The following is a 13,381-nucleotide window of genomic DNA, read 5'->3' as shown; positions in this document are numbered from 1 at the left end:
GGGGGTCACCCCACCACCACTCCCTTCTTGCCTTGCTCCGAGAGACGGATGGCCGGCTCTATCTGTAACTAGGATGTTTTTATGCCAAAAAAAAAATAGTAATAAATTTAGCAGGAGCGTTCTTTGAAACCCATGTTTTGTGATTAGCATTCTAAAATTACTCATGCAGATCTCAGTACATGCTTCTAACACACATATCTAAGTGGAAAGCCATAGTGCATTAATTACAACACAGATTGTAGGCGGGCCAGTTGGTACATAACTGAGTCACAAACAGCGCAGGAACGACATGAAAGGAAAATCACACAAACACGGCACCGTGTTTGTGTGATCTTCCTTTCGTCTCGTTCCTGCGCTGTTTGTGACTCGACTGCATTAACTAGGTTTTGCATCTTTTACAGCAGCACTGTATTAGGCTAGTTTTTCATAGATTTTATGTTATCCTCACCACAATACTCCTAAGGCTTCCCCGTGTCTTTGAGGTGTAAGGTACTCCATAGCGCGAGATGCTCCATAGCACGGGGCATTCCGCACCGCGCGGCTTAACTCGGCGACGAAAGTGAACGAGCAGTGACGCAACGTGCAGGAGACAGATCAAAGGAATCCAAAAGGGTAAGGTGGAAGTGTATTGCAAATTAAATTGTGCCAAGTGGCAAGGGGATGCCAGAACTAATCATGTGTAGGCTTCCGTACAGCTAACACACATTTCTAAGCTTAAGGCTCTAGCGAATTCAGTAGATCCACCTTTAATCAGCTGAACTCGACGACTGATTGATTGTAGGGTTTAACGTGCTGACGCAACGCAAGCAATGAGGCACGCCGTATTGGAGGGCTCCGGATTAGTTTTGACCACCTGGAGATCTTTAACATGCACCAAAATCTCATAGACACAGCTGTTTTTGCTTTTCACCTAAACTCGGCAAGCTGTGGTGGCATTGGGGATGGGTGCTTATCTCAATTCAAGTCCCACCACACAATTTTCCCAATTTTTCTTACTCAATTACTTTACTTTGTTTACAGGAACTTCCCTAAGAAATTCGGTTTCAAGGACTCTATCATGTTTCTTTACTCTTTGAGCTGCCTGCCATTTTGCGAGCCGTATGTGAGCCGGGGTCACCGAATTCTCAAACTACCTAGTTGACTAAAGCTTTCACAACTGAAGCATTTATTTCTGGTTTGGTTCATTCCCACACCATTTGGTAGAGTATGCATGGGGAGATGCAGAATTTCCACGGGGAAAACAGTTGTGTGGGGTATATGGTGCAGAGAATAGCGCCGTGACAGCAGGCGTTGGTTTGGAGTCAGTGCCGGGAGATTTTGTCTGCTTTGCTGAGCTTCAGGTGGGGTGAGGGCGTGTCGCTACAAGCAGTAGTGAGCTAGAACGTCGTTGCAGCAATGAGATATTGAGGAATCTGGGGAGACTGTCCCCAAGGCTGGGCATCAGTTGAGAATGGCCGGTTTGGGACCACGGATGACCAGGTCTTGTTTGGACGACCAGAGCAGCCTCACTTCCCAGGCCCAGCTAACTGCTGCAGCCCAATACTTGCGGGACTGAGGAAGTCGCTCCCACATGAGTGACGACTCAATTTTGGTTCACAAATGCTTCTTTCTCCTGCTTTTATTGCTCTATGTCGATCATCACCATCATCAATCTAAATCATGGTGCACGCGCCCGCTTGAACATGGATGTCCAGTCCCTTCAGCAGAACCATGAACTACTAGGTATCGGAAGACTTCAAAGCGCACACAGAAGATCTTGATAGGCAAACAGATGCCAAAGAGAAACGGCTTCTGACCACCTCAGAGGTGGGGAAATTGCTGGTGCCAACTGCACAGCAAAAAGAAAAGGTCAACACTCTTGCATAGATTATGCACTCCTGTTAACAAGGCCTGTATGTGAGGAGGCCTACAATGGAAATAGACGAGGATGGGGCAGGCATCGTGGGTAGTGACCGTAGCTGTCTAAGACTTGTTCGGAAGAGGAGGCAAAAGGGAACAAGCACCAACGTAGCGGGAAGTTCAAGCCTTGGCTAGCAAAACACATCACATCCACCACCGCTGTCTTCTAGGCTTCCTCCGGGAAACGGGTGCCAACTCGTACCTTTAGGACTTTACGCCAAAGGGCGTACTATCGCAATTTTAAAAAAAAGGTCCATATGAGAAATCAGTAGGAGAGGTGACGGCTATACTACAAACGCATGCTGAGCCCTAGGAGGGGCTCAACCCAAGTGAAGGAAGGGTGAAATAAAAATGTGGCGGCAGGTATGAAAAGCAGGCAGGCAGCCAGCTGCTATCACAGGTGAACCAACAAAGAAGAGGCCCAAGAAGCCATTCACTGTTGCTGGCGTGTAAGCAATGAGCAGCCAAGGCGGATAGCTGCCGACATCACCCGACGTTCAACTAGTGGAGGAATCAGTGGGGCGTCTGCTACTATTCTCATACCGTATCATACTACTATTTACCAAGTGTGGCAGAGCACGAGACAACGCTGCATGTTGGCCAAACTCCAGCAAAGGAGGCCTCTGCTTTGCAGCGTGGAGGAAAGAACACCTATATACGTATATTGCACGCACATTTAATATACGTTGCATACAACGCACGTTACTACAATACACAAGAAGATGACACGGCAATCTCCATCGCATCTTCTACAATACACAATAGTACAATATACAAGACAACACACATTAAGATATATTTACATTTAACAGCACACGGTTGCCGCTCGTCGTTCACTTTTGCGCCGGCGCCTGTGTGGCGGGAGCTGTGGCGGCGGGGGCGGCGGCAGAACTGGCCGCTTCTGTCGCTGGCTGCTGCTGTTGTTGGAGCAGACGAAAGCGCCTCCTCGTGTAGTGCTGCCAGTGCAAGATCTGCTGGTCCTCGATGAACTTGGCGCACTGCGCGTTTGAAATTTCGCGCCTGAAGTGCTCGTACTGGAGCAGCTCGAGGAAGTAGAGGCACATGGGGTACTTGAGGTAGAGCGAGTAGTCGGGCTTCTGCCAGTACTGCAGGTAGTGGAGGTAGTTGACGAACGACCTGTCCTTGAGGTAGCCCCGCTGCGCCAGGAAGTTCAGGTAGGTCGGGTTCGCCAGGCATTGCACGAACTCGAGCTCGATCTGGAAGCGCAGCTTCTCCTGCTCCTCCGTCTCCTTCGCAGTCGTCTTCTCCCCCATGAACACTCCGCACTTGACGGACACCGCGTAATGCATGGAGACGAAATGGCGAGAATCGACTTCGTCGAAGCTCAATACGCGCCTTCAATTGGAAGGCGAAAGCGGTTGTCGGATTGCGACGCGTTCAGCTCAGTTGCTGCGCACAAAACGACGCGAACTTCGCTAGGCCAACGCTGAGACTTGCAACTGTGTATATTTTGTAGAAGCCGCCATGGTTAGCAGGACCGCAGAAACGTGTCATTTGTGAAACACAAATTGCTTAAGCTTTTGTTCCCTACAAGATTACCAAAAAAATCTTAGACTTTTTAAATTATAATAACAGTATAACAAATTGGGACTTTTGTTTTCACTAATTTTTGTTTCAGTGAGGCATTTTACGCCGCGCCAAATTCAAATCAGTATCCGTCCTTCCAAAGCCCCATATTTGTCATAGAGTTAATACTACTCTGTTCAGGCAGTTCAGGTACTACTACTAATACTACACTGTTCAGGGAAAAAAAAATCAAACCGTACCGTTTTCTGGAATACATAACCGTTTATCCCCTCGGCTTTAAACGTAGTATAATAGCTTCGCAATTAATGTGGGGATGACACTGGCACGGATTTTTTCGAATAGGACAGCAATACTCGCTATGGTGAGTGAGCCGATGCCATACCAGGGGACGTCGCAAAACAGAAACAGTACAGTGATTCAACTTCGAAGGAGCCTTCTGGCTAGGGTGACCAGACATCCCGTTTTGGCTGGGACAGTCCCGTTTTGAGGTCCCCTTCTGTCGTCCCGTCTTTTTGTCGCAAAAAACACTAATGTCCCGTTTTCGCACGACGGCATATTTTCAAAATTAACGCCAAACAAGTCGATCAAACCAATAGTGTGCCGACTCGTATATTTTATAAATATGACCTTAAGTACTTTAAAACATCTAGTACCAAGAGAGTAAACTTTCGATCTTGAAGACTTTAAAAGTGCTTTGAAGTTTCTTAGCGAAGACAACTTTGAAGAGGCACTCTTTCCCCACTGAACCATTGTCAGGCAAATCACTGGAAAATACAAGATTGGAAAGCTTGAGGTATTTCGGTCTCTGAGAGATGGCTGTAAGTCTTCAAAAAGATGGCAACAGGGGTTACATATGCTGCGCTGAGATCTCTGGCGTCGCGGAATTTCCTGGGGGCGTATATGCGTTTCCTAGTCTGTACAGCCAGCCACCACCTGAGCTTGCTTATGGGGGTTATATCACAGCATGCTGTTCTGGGTGATTAAATTGAGGGCCACAGGCACGTGGACATAGCTTCAAACATGCCCCTAGATGGTGCCATGCGTCGCTTGGCTGTGCTGACTAGGAAACACCGAGATAGCGCCAAATCACTGAAACCGACCAGGTTATGCACGTCACTGGCCGCGCCTGTCAAACCATTGGACAGTTGCATTCGTCGCGCGAAGTCAAACAGTCTTCATGCACTGCCCCAGCCTTCACTAACACCAGCAACAACAACGACAAAAAAATTCCCTCGCACTTCCCCGAGGGGGAGAGTGTGTAAGTGCGAATGCACGGTTGTTGATTGCGCGATTACGGTGGATATCGTGATCTTGGAGTGGAGAGGAGGCGCCCAACACCCGCAGTCACTGAGCGGAGAGAGCAGGAGGAGAGTAGCGCCCGCCGTTACGGCGAGGGCTACACGAGCGCCCTCACGCGTCGGAATGCGGAGCGCCCGCTACGCGAGCGAGAGCTCTCCCGCCCGAAGTGGAGAGGAGGCGCCCAACACCCGCAGTCACTGAGCGGAGAGAGGAGGAGGAGAGTAGCGCGCGCCCATCTCCCCCCGTTGCTAGGGAAGACGAGGAGCGCGCGCATCCGCAGCTGTTGCTATGCGGACGACGGCGGCGGACGATTCAGGCTCGCTTAAGAAGTGCATTCGCACTTAAAAAACACCCGGCGCGCTTGCTTTCGTCGCTATGCCTCTTTCGGGTCTGCGGTTGTAGGAGACGTGAACAGTGCATCAGGAATTTCGCAGCGAAAACAATGCTAACTACTCGTTACGACAAGGCGTTCTCAAACCCACGAATCACGCAGAAAAAACACCGTCCACACGGACGTTCTTGCCAACACCCCGCCGGGAACCACGTTTCGCGTCGGGAAACGCACTGCCCGCGCGGCGGAGTGCAACGGCGCACACCAACATCAGAGGCAACGTGGGCGACGGTCTCCCCAACCGCAACGAGACGGCGGACGCAGCCGCGCGAGGACTGCACCGACCGCGCGGCGGCGGTCTCTTCCCCCCTGCCGAGCTCCGCGACAGAGGGAGGCCAACGCGAAGACAACGACGACGAAGACGACAACGACGACGTGTAGTGGGACCCGGAGCCCCTCCTCACGTACGGGGAGGTGCTGGAGTGGTACCGGCTCGGCCGGCGCACCGCTCCGGCGCCCCACCCGGAACTAACACGACAGCAGGCAGTGCTACTACGCCAACTACAAACACAGTCAGTAGAGAGTTTTAGCAGTCCGTCCGTTCCGTTTGTTACGTTGCTACCGGGTTTGCCGGGACCGGTCTGCGCCTGCGCGCGCGGAAGGGCGAGGAGGCGCGGACATGGTGAAGGCAGGCCCGTGGAACTAATCCCCCTACCATTACGAATGCCCAAGTGCCCTAACGGGTCCCGGTCAACACGCTAGCTACGCACGCGACGGAACGGCCGGACTGCTAAAACACTCTAGTGATCACGCCGGTGCTCGCGCGTCACGTGTGCCCGGACGTGTACGCCAGTGACGTGTGTAGTGTGTGCGGGCAACATCGCGCAACTCTGGCCCACATCCTGTGGGACTGTGCAGTGCACCCCGTGGAAGCTGCCGACCTCTACGGCCGGCTGCCGGGCACCATAACGAGTGCCGTATATTCGACGGACCTGGACGCACAAACTCCAGCAGTCCAGCAGCTCGAGGCTGCTCTCGCCAGGCAGAAGAGGAGCGAGTCGCAGACAGGGGGGAAAGGGACGAACTGCCGAGTACCTTTCGCGCACCGCTCACGCCGACGCCGGCGGGGCCTAGTCCCGAAGACGTCGTGAACGTGGGTGATAGGTGGAGGCTTGCGCAGCCCGACCTCCCACCCCCTGCTGGCCATAAAGTCTCTCTCTCTCTCTCTCTCTCTCTCTGCAACCGCAGGTATGGCGTCGTCGCAGCCACGTAGGTAGCGCCGCCGCGCGGTCCAAAGCCCAGTGAATGCACCCTATTGGTTAGTGCGCTGTTTGCACAGAGAACTTGTTAAGGGTTCGTGCAGGCCACGCTTCCAAAAAGGAATAACCTGATGATGATGATGATGATGATGATTAGCGACTTCCCCTTTTAACGGGGTGGCGTTGCACAGCGCCCTTAACGCCACCGTGCAATCACCTCGCCAAAAAAAAATACAAGAAATATAAAAAATAAAATAAAAAGATGCCTTTATGAAATTTTTGTGCTAGTCTGACTTCTTTGTTTGCATATCTTCCCAGTCTGTTCTGTGCTCTTTTCCCACCAACATTCTAACCTTCTTTTACTAACCTCTACTGCTGTTCAATTCACATTTCCGTTAACCTTAAAGGGGCACTGACACAAAAATTTCGCATCTTGTTTTTTTTTTGCTGCGATAAGTAGATAGGTGACCTACTTATCACCTGTAGAAACCTCATTTGCTTCAGCGTGCGACGGTTGTTTAATTAGAGGCATTTTCAATGCGGCCAGTCGCAGTTTCGGTTTCAGCGGGTGCCGCGAAACGATGGATTTTGCGTGAACAAAGCTGACCACGTGACCGTCGGATGGATATCACAGAGCAGAGCTGCCGTAGCACTGAATCCGCATCGCCGGCAGTTTCTGCGAATGCAGCCACGTACTGATCTCGTGAGCCGCTTAATTAAAAAGCGACCGTGGACGTGACGCAGGCGCTGCGAGGGCAAATGCTACCGCGGCTAAAGAAGGACGCGCGACGCTCGAGGCAGTTGGGTGGCAAAACGCGCGCTCGGAGCAGCCGGCCGGTCTGCCTACAGGTCCGCCTACAGATGTGTTCGGCTTAGCAGTGCGGCGGATGTTCGATTGCCGCTCTCGCACCCGCCGCGGTGGCTCAGTGGCTAAGGCGTTGCGCTGCTGAGCACGAGGTCGCGGGTTCGATTCGTGGCCGCGGCGGCCGCTTTTCTGATGGAGGCGAAAAGCAAAAACGCCCGTGTGAACGAGATTTCGGCGCACGTTAAAGATCCCCAGGTGGACAAAATTAATCCGGAGCCCTCCACTACGGCGCGCCTCATCGCCTGCGTTGCGTCGGCGCGTTAAACCCCCACAATCAATCAATAAATCAATCGATTGCCGCTCTCGTAAGCGGTGCAGATGACAATTTTTCATGCAACCCGTCATCGCATCATTAACTCCTTCCTGATATAAGCTGCCATGGTTGGGACTTGGGTTCAATTTCGTGCAGCGGTAACAAGCTATCACTCGAGCTACCTGCGCCGGCCTGTTCCACTTCGCGGCCGTGGCCGCCGCTTGCACAGCGACCGTGCGGCTCGATCAGTGGGCTTTTCGTGTCTCCGGCGCGTTTTCACGTCCAATGTAAATAAAAAGTAATAGAAACAGAGTGCCTGGAATCGCTGTAGAACTTTGGTCGCGGCCAGCTGCCCGATGAGCTGACGAAATCACGGCGCCTCCGCCGCCAACGATCGGGTCGGGTCGTTCGTTCTCGAGAGCAGAAGCTCCGCACTCCGATTGGAGCGGCGAGCCGGGCGAGCCGGCGAAAAACGCCAGCGCGGAAGCGGCAAACACAAACTAGTGACGTGTTTGGATGTTGTTTATTTACAAAATATCCACGGGATGTCGATTGCGCGTGGTCCTCTGCTGGCTGCTCGGTTGCGTTTTGCACACTTTAAAATTGATTTTAAACATGTTCTAGGCTGTATTCGCCGCTGATATTTTGCAGATGATGTATGTGTGTCCACACCAATCTATCTCCGAAGTTATCTCGCCTTCAAAATTTTGTGTCAGTACCCCTTTCAAGCCAAGGGCTTACGGAAGCTGGATGGCTCCCTCACTGAGGACTGGATGGATACTTTTGCACTCCGTTACAATATGTCGCATGGTTTCTGGCTCACTGCCGCAGCCTGCGCGCAGCTATTCCTGTACCGGCTCGCGGTCCGCGGAAAAGCGTTTTTATCCGCAAGCAACGCGCCCGGTTTTCAAAAAGCAATGCGCTCCCTTTAGTATTATTGAAGAATTTTTCCCTTGTGATCTCCTGCCTCCAGATCCTGTAGATATCTAACGACTTCTTCGCGTCCATCCTCTTTTTTCCAGGTCGTTGTCTCTGATTCTTTTTACTTCATTTTTTATTGCCTTAGTCATTTCCCCTGCACTTCCAGGTGTCATATACTTTGTCCTGAGCCTTCTGGGTCTTTTCCTCCACTGTGTGTCCACGCTTTTCATGTAAAGATACCGTAACACTTTGGCCGCCCATTTCTGGTCATCAGTATTTCAAATTTGTCGTTCTTCAAAACACATTTTGCTCTGTGCTTCCCTCACTTCAAAGGAGGACCATCCCTTGTCTCCCTGCACTGCCGCATTTGTTGTTTTACTGTGTGCCCCCAATGCCAACCTCTGATTTACTTCTATCCCTGATTGAATCTCTGATTTGGCACACACTACTGCGTTCAGTAAAGAGCCTGTGTTCAGCAAAGAGCGCCATCTGCATGCGTTTGGCCGGACGCGCACGTCCGGCCAAACGCATGCAGATGGCGCTCTTCCGGAAGCTCCTGGACATAAAGGGACATAAAGGGAGCCTATGACAACGTAGATAGGGGATTGCTGTGGCATATACTGGAAGAAGAGGGGATTGGGTCAGATTTTGTGGGGCTGCTAAGGGCAATATATGAGGATAACAAGGCGCATATTACATGGGAAGGGCGTACAGGCACAGAGCCCGTATACATTAGAAGAGGTTTAAAGCAGGGGTGCCCCCTTTCGCCATTGCTGTTCACACTGTACATTAGAGGAATGGAAAGACGATTAGAGGAGAGTGGATTAGGCTTTGACTTGTCATACCGAAGCAATGGAGAGTTGGTGGAGCAACGGATTCCGGGATTGATGTACGCGGACGATATAGTGTTGCTGGCAGATAATGCGGAAGACCTTCAAAAACTGGCCGACATTTGTGGTGATGAGGCAACGTACCTAGACCTACATTTTAACCCACAGAAATCTGCAGTCATGGTGTTCAACGAGGAAGATCATACAGCACCAATAAGAATTCAACAGGAGGCCATACCATTAGTAAATAAGTACAAATACTTGGGGATCTGGCTTAATGACGGAAAAAGCTACCTGAATGCCCATGAAGAACACCTCAAACTGAAAGGGAGACGAAATGCAGCAGTAATGAAACATAGAGCACTTTGGGGTTACAATAAGTACGAGGTAGTGCGAGGCATCTGGAAAGGGGTAATGGTGCCGGCGCTCACGTTCTCTAATGCCGTATTATGCCTAAAGTCCGATATCCTGTCGGGACTGGAGGTTAACCAAAAGGCAGTCGGCAGATTAGCACTGGGAGCTCACAGTAAGACTACAAATGAGGCGGTACAAGGCGATATGGGTTGGGCTTCATTTGAGGCGAGGGAAGCGCAAAGTAAGATACGTTTTGAGGAGCGGCTTAGACATTTAGATGAGAAGAACTGGGCAGCCAGAGTGCACAGGTACGTGTACCTTAAAAGTGTGGACACCCAATGGCGGAAGAGGACGCGAAAGCTGGCGACTAAATATACCTTGACCGCGGCAAATAAACAAGGGGGGGCAGTTAAAAAGCAAGTGAAGGAAACAGAGACGCTCATGTGGAAAGAGAGGATGGCAAAGAAGGGATCGCTGGGAATCTACAAAGCAAGCAAAAAAGAGATCCGGAAAGAGAACTTTTATGACAACAATAAAGGTAGTGCGTTGCTCTTTGAGGCGCGGGCTGGCTGCTTGAGAACTCGAACTTACATGAGCAAATATTCGTCCCAGGATGAGACATGTGTTGTATGTGGCAGGGATAAAGAAACAATCGACCACATAGTAATAGGATGCCAAAAGATTCAGCCGGATAGAATTGGGGGAAAAGTCCTACTTCCTGAGGCACTGGGCTTCGCAATAGATGGAAACATTAACTGGTCAGCAGTAGGTATTACTAAGCAGCGGCTAGAGTATTGGTGGAAAAAAAGCAGGGAAGTCGATAAAATAACATCGCAGCCAGGGGTAGCGGCAGGGCAGAAGTAAAAAGAAATCCGAGTTGAGGGACTAAATTTAAATTCAAACAACTAAGACAGGCTAGATGGCGCACGCCATCACCCCGATTCAAAGGGGAGGCCTTTAATCATCATCATCATCATCTGAAGAGCGCCATACCGAAGCTCCGGAAGCCGAAGCTTCCGGAACACCCGTTTGTGACTTCCCCTGCGACCAGAAGCGGCACTTTGTGCTTGAAGGGCAGAGGAATAGTGCCGCAGACGGGGATTCCCCTTCGCGCAATCGCTGTCACACCCTGCAACCAGTGGCTCTGAACAAGCGTGATAACAGGTTGACAACTGGCGTGGCAACAGGAAAACGTGCAGGCGGTGCTCGCCGATCCGCCTACGCCCCTACCACAAAAAGGAACAGCGGACACAGGCAGGGGCACCTCGCTGGTTCACAAGTGGAACGAAGGAATTTACCCCCACAAGGCTAACAGAGGTTAGTTTACTGTGGTTATATTCTCTTGCATGCTATGTAGTTTGGCGAGAAAGCTAGCCACCCGTTAAACGGCAGCGCTCTTGCAGCCGCCGTAACGGGAGACAACAAAATAGCGTGTTCGTAACTCTAGGCAGTTCCTACCCCCGTAGAATGCGTATAGGTCGGCGTCGATATATGTTCGCTAGGTCTTGCGTAAGTTAGCCCGCCTATTGTCGAGCCATCGTATCTGGCAAGTTCGCTCTTTTAGTCCCTCGTCAATACCGTATTTACTCGCGTAATGATCGTTCTTCTCCTTCTAAAAATATGGTGTAAATTTAGGGGTGCGTTCATTACGCGAGGTAAATTTTTCGAGAAAAAAGTTTCAGCGCCGAAAGCGCAAGCAAGTTGCAAGTCAGAATTTTTACCAAAGGTCACATTCACATACAAACATAATAAATAAAAACCTAATAAAAGCTCCACGGACAACCGCCAGCCGCGTAGGAAACTGAACCAAAATGTAGTGTTTTCATGAATTATGGAGCGCGCCTGAACGAGTGGCTGTCAGGTGATAACAGGTCGGTCGACCAATAAATGGCTGCTGCTGTCACAGTGCGGGATACGACTGCCGACGCAGCTAGTTGAGCGCGTTTTTTTCTTTGCCTTGTGAGTACATTATGTGTATTTAGTGAGAGATTCTTCCGCACCAATAATTATTTCATCCTTGCCAATATCGGCAAGTATGGAGCAATAACGTGGCCATATCCGCTTCGAAAGAGGAGGAAACGTAGGTAAGCACGAGTAACGTGAGCTGGACTAGGCACGCATATGGCTGCGGCAAGTTCAGGGTGCGATCATTGCGCGGAAAATAAAAAAAATGTCGTATTGAGTGCGATCATTACGCGAGTGCGATCATTATGCGAGTAAGTACGGTATTGTTGCGCGTTCAGTTCGTGCCTGAAACGGCAACCTGAAATAGAAGCGCAGCGAAAATGATTCCAATATGAATACTAGGCTACAGTTAAACCTGGATGCAACGAACCTCTATGCTGCCAATTCCTGAATTTAACGGAGTTTTTCAATTCCCCGTTTCCACCTTCTTTGAAGCCCACGTGGTTGCGACATCTATGTAACGAACGAGGTCCGACGGTTAACCTGGATGTAACGAATTCGCTACGCCAATGAGTCAAGGTTTCTTGCCCTTTTTTGAGAAATCGGCTCGCGAAATGCACTAATTTAGCGGATTTCGCCCGCACCGCAATCTCTCGCGCGTTTCCACGTGTGGGTGCGGTGTCGGTTATGTGCTAGGCCTGCTTGTCGACGTGTAGTCGCGTGTGTCCCCTGATATCTGTGGTATGGGTTCGTGGATGATTTCTTCTACCTGAATACGAAAAGATATCTCTTTTCAAGGCATGCTCGCAAATTTAAATGCCGTCTCCGCCTGCGAGAATGAAGAACGTCACCGGCGGGTACAGTGTCCCAGCAAGCATCCCTACAAAAATTTTGACTGAAGAAAATAGCAGGAAGTTCGCGAAAAAGCGTGCTTTCATCATAAGTTTGGCTCTTCAAACGCGTTAAGCACCGATAAGTATCAAAAAGGAACCAAGAAACATCCCCCTCGCGAGGGGCACGATCAAATGCACAGCATTTCCGAGGGGGTGCGCCGGCAAGTCGTATCTCTCGATCGCGGGACCCGTGTCGCCATCTTTCGGAGGCGCGGGACAACTTCTGGCGCTTTCGAAACAAACCAGAAATGAGTGAAGGATATAAGGCGCGTTCGGTGCATCGAAATCTGTGTCGGTCGTGGCTCGGTCGGTAGTGCGGCGGCATGGGTTCGAAACCGGGCGCCGGAAACTGTTATTTCTTTTATAGTGTAGTGGCCTGGCTGCGGACTACGACAAGGCGCGCCTGCGGACTACGACAAGGCGCGCCTGCGGACTACGGCACGCCAACACCGCGTGACATTGTGAGTTACTAAAATGCTATGCATTTAAAAGAGATACTTGGTTACTTTTTTTAATTCTGGGGCGGTATAGTAGCAGCAAGCGCAAACCACGCAGTTTTTCAGTGTGAAATATATCCTTGAACAAGTGTGAGATCAGCATCAGTGATGCCTAGCATATTGGTTTCGTTTCTGCTTCATTCCCGCAAGCTAAAAATCGAAAGCTTCATGTAAGGAAAACTGGATGTAACGAAAAAATGTGAATTTATATCAGCTTCGTTATATCCAGGTTTAACTGTATACACGACAATTCTCAACTATAGTGTCGCTCCTTTTTTTTTTACCAGTCGAAAAGCATGCACGCTTGGAGGTGTTACGTACGCTAACGTCACCAGGACTGACTCGAACAAGCTGTTCGAAGAATTTCTTTAAACTTGAGAGAGAGAGAGAGAGAGAGAGAGAGAGAGAGAGAGAGAGAGAGAGAACTTTATTTACAACCAAAGGCGTTTCAGACAACCCAATTCCAAGTCGTCTTCAGTGAATGCTGAACTCTAGCTCTAGTGCGTTTTTGATGTATTGCATGCTAG

The 13,381-nt window shown here is 50.4% G+C and overlaps 1 protein-coding gene and 1 pseudogene across 3 annotated transcripts in view; one reads left to right on the top strand and one right to left on the bottom strand.

Annotated features, from left to right (window-relative positions):
- Window positions 1–1,611: 1,611 nt before the first annotated feature.
- LOC144142663 (mediator of RNA polymerase II transcription subunit 31 pseudogene) lies at window positions 1,612–3,402 on the bottom strand (annotated as a pseudogene).
- A 7,152-nt stretch (window positions 3,403–10,554) lies between these two features.
- The window catches only part of LOC144142660 (uncharacterized), a 125,547-nt gene continuing 122,720 nt past the window's right edge, over window positions 10,555–13,381 (top strand). Inside the window, exons 1-2 of one of the 3 annotated variants that reach the window (XM_077674318.1) lie at window positions 10,555–10,876; window positions 12,725–12,818. The gene's annotated coding sequence lies outside the window, so the exon portion shown is untranslated. The remainder of the gene's footprint in view (window positions 10,877–12,724; window positions 12,819–13,381) is intronic. The other 2 variants (XM_077674317.1, XM_077674319.1) reach the window with 2 other exon arrangements.

Source organism: Haemaphysalis longicornis, unplaced genomic scaffold (assembly GCF_048455015.1).
Source record: "Haemaphysalis longicornis isolate Haplotype H1 unplaced genomic scaffold, Haemaphysalis longicornis Haplotype H1 scaffold_6, whole genome shotgun sequence".
Classification (NCBI taxonomy): Eukaryota; Metazoa; Arthropoda; class Arachnida; order Ixodida; family Ixodidae; genus Haemaphysalis; species Haemaphysalis longicornis.
Note: the sequence above shows the minus strand (reverse complement) of the source record. Positions and strands in the feature narration are given on the sequence as shown.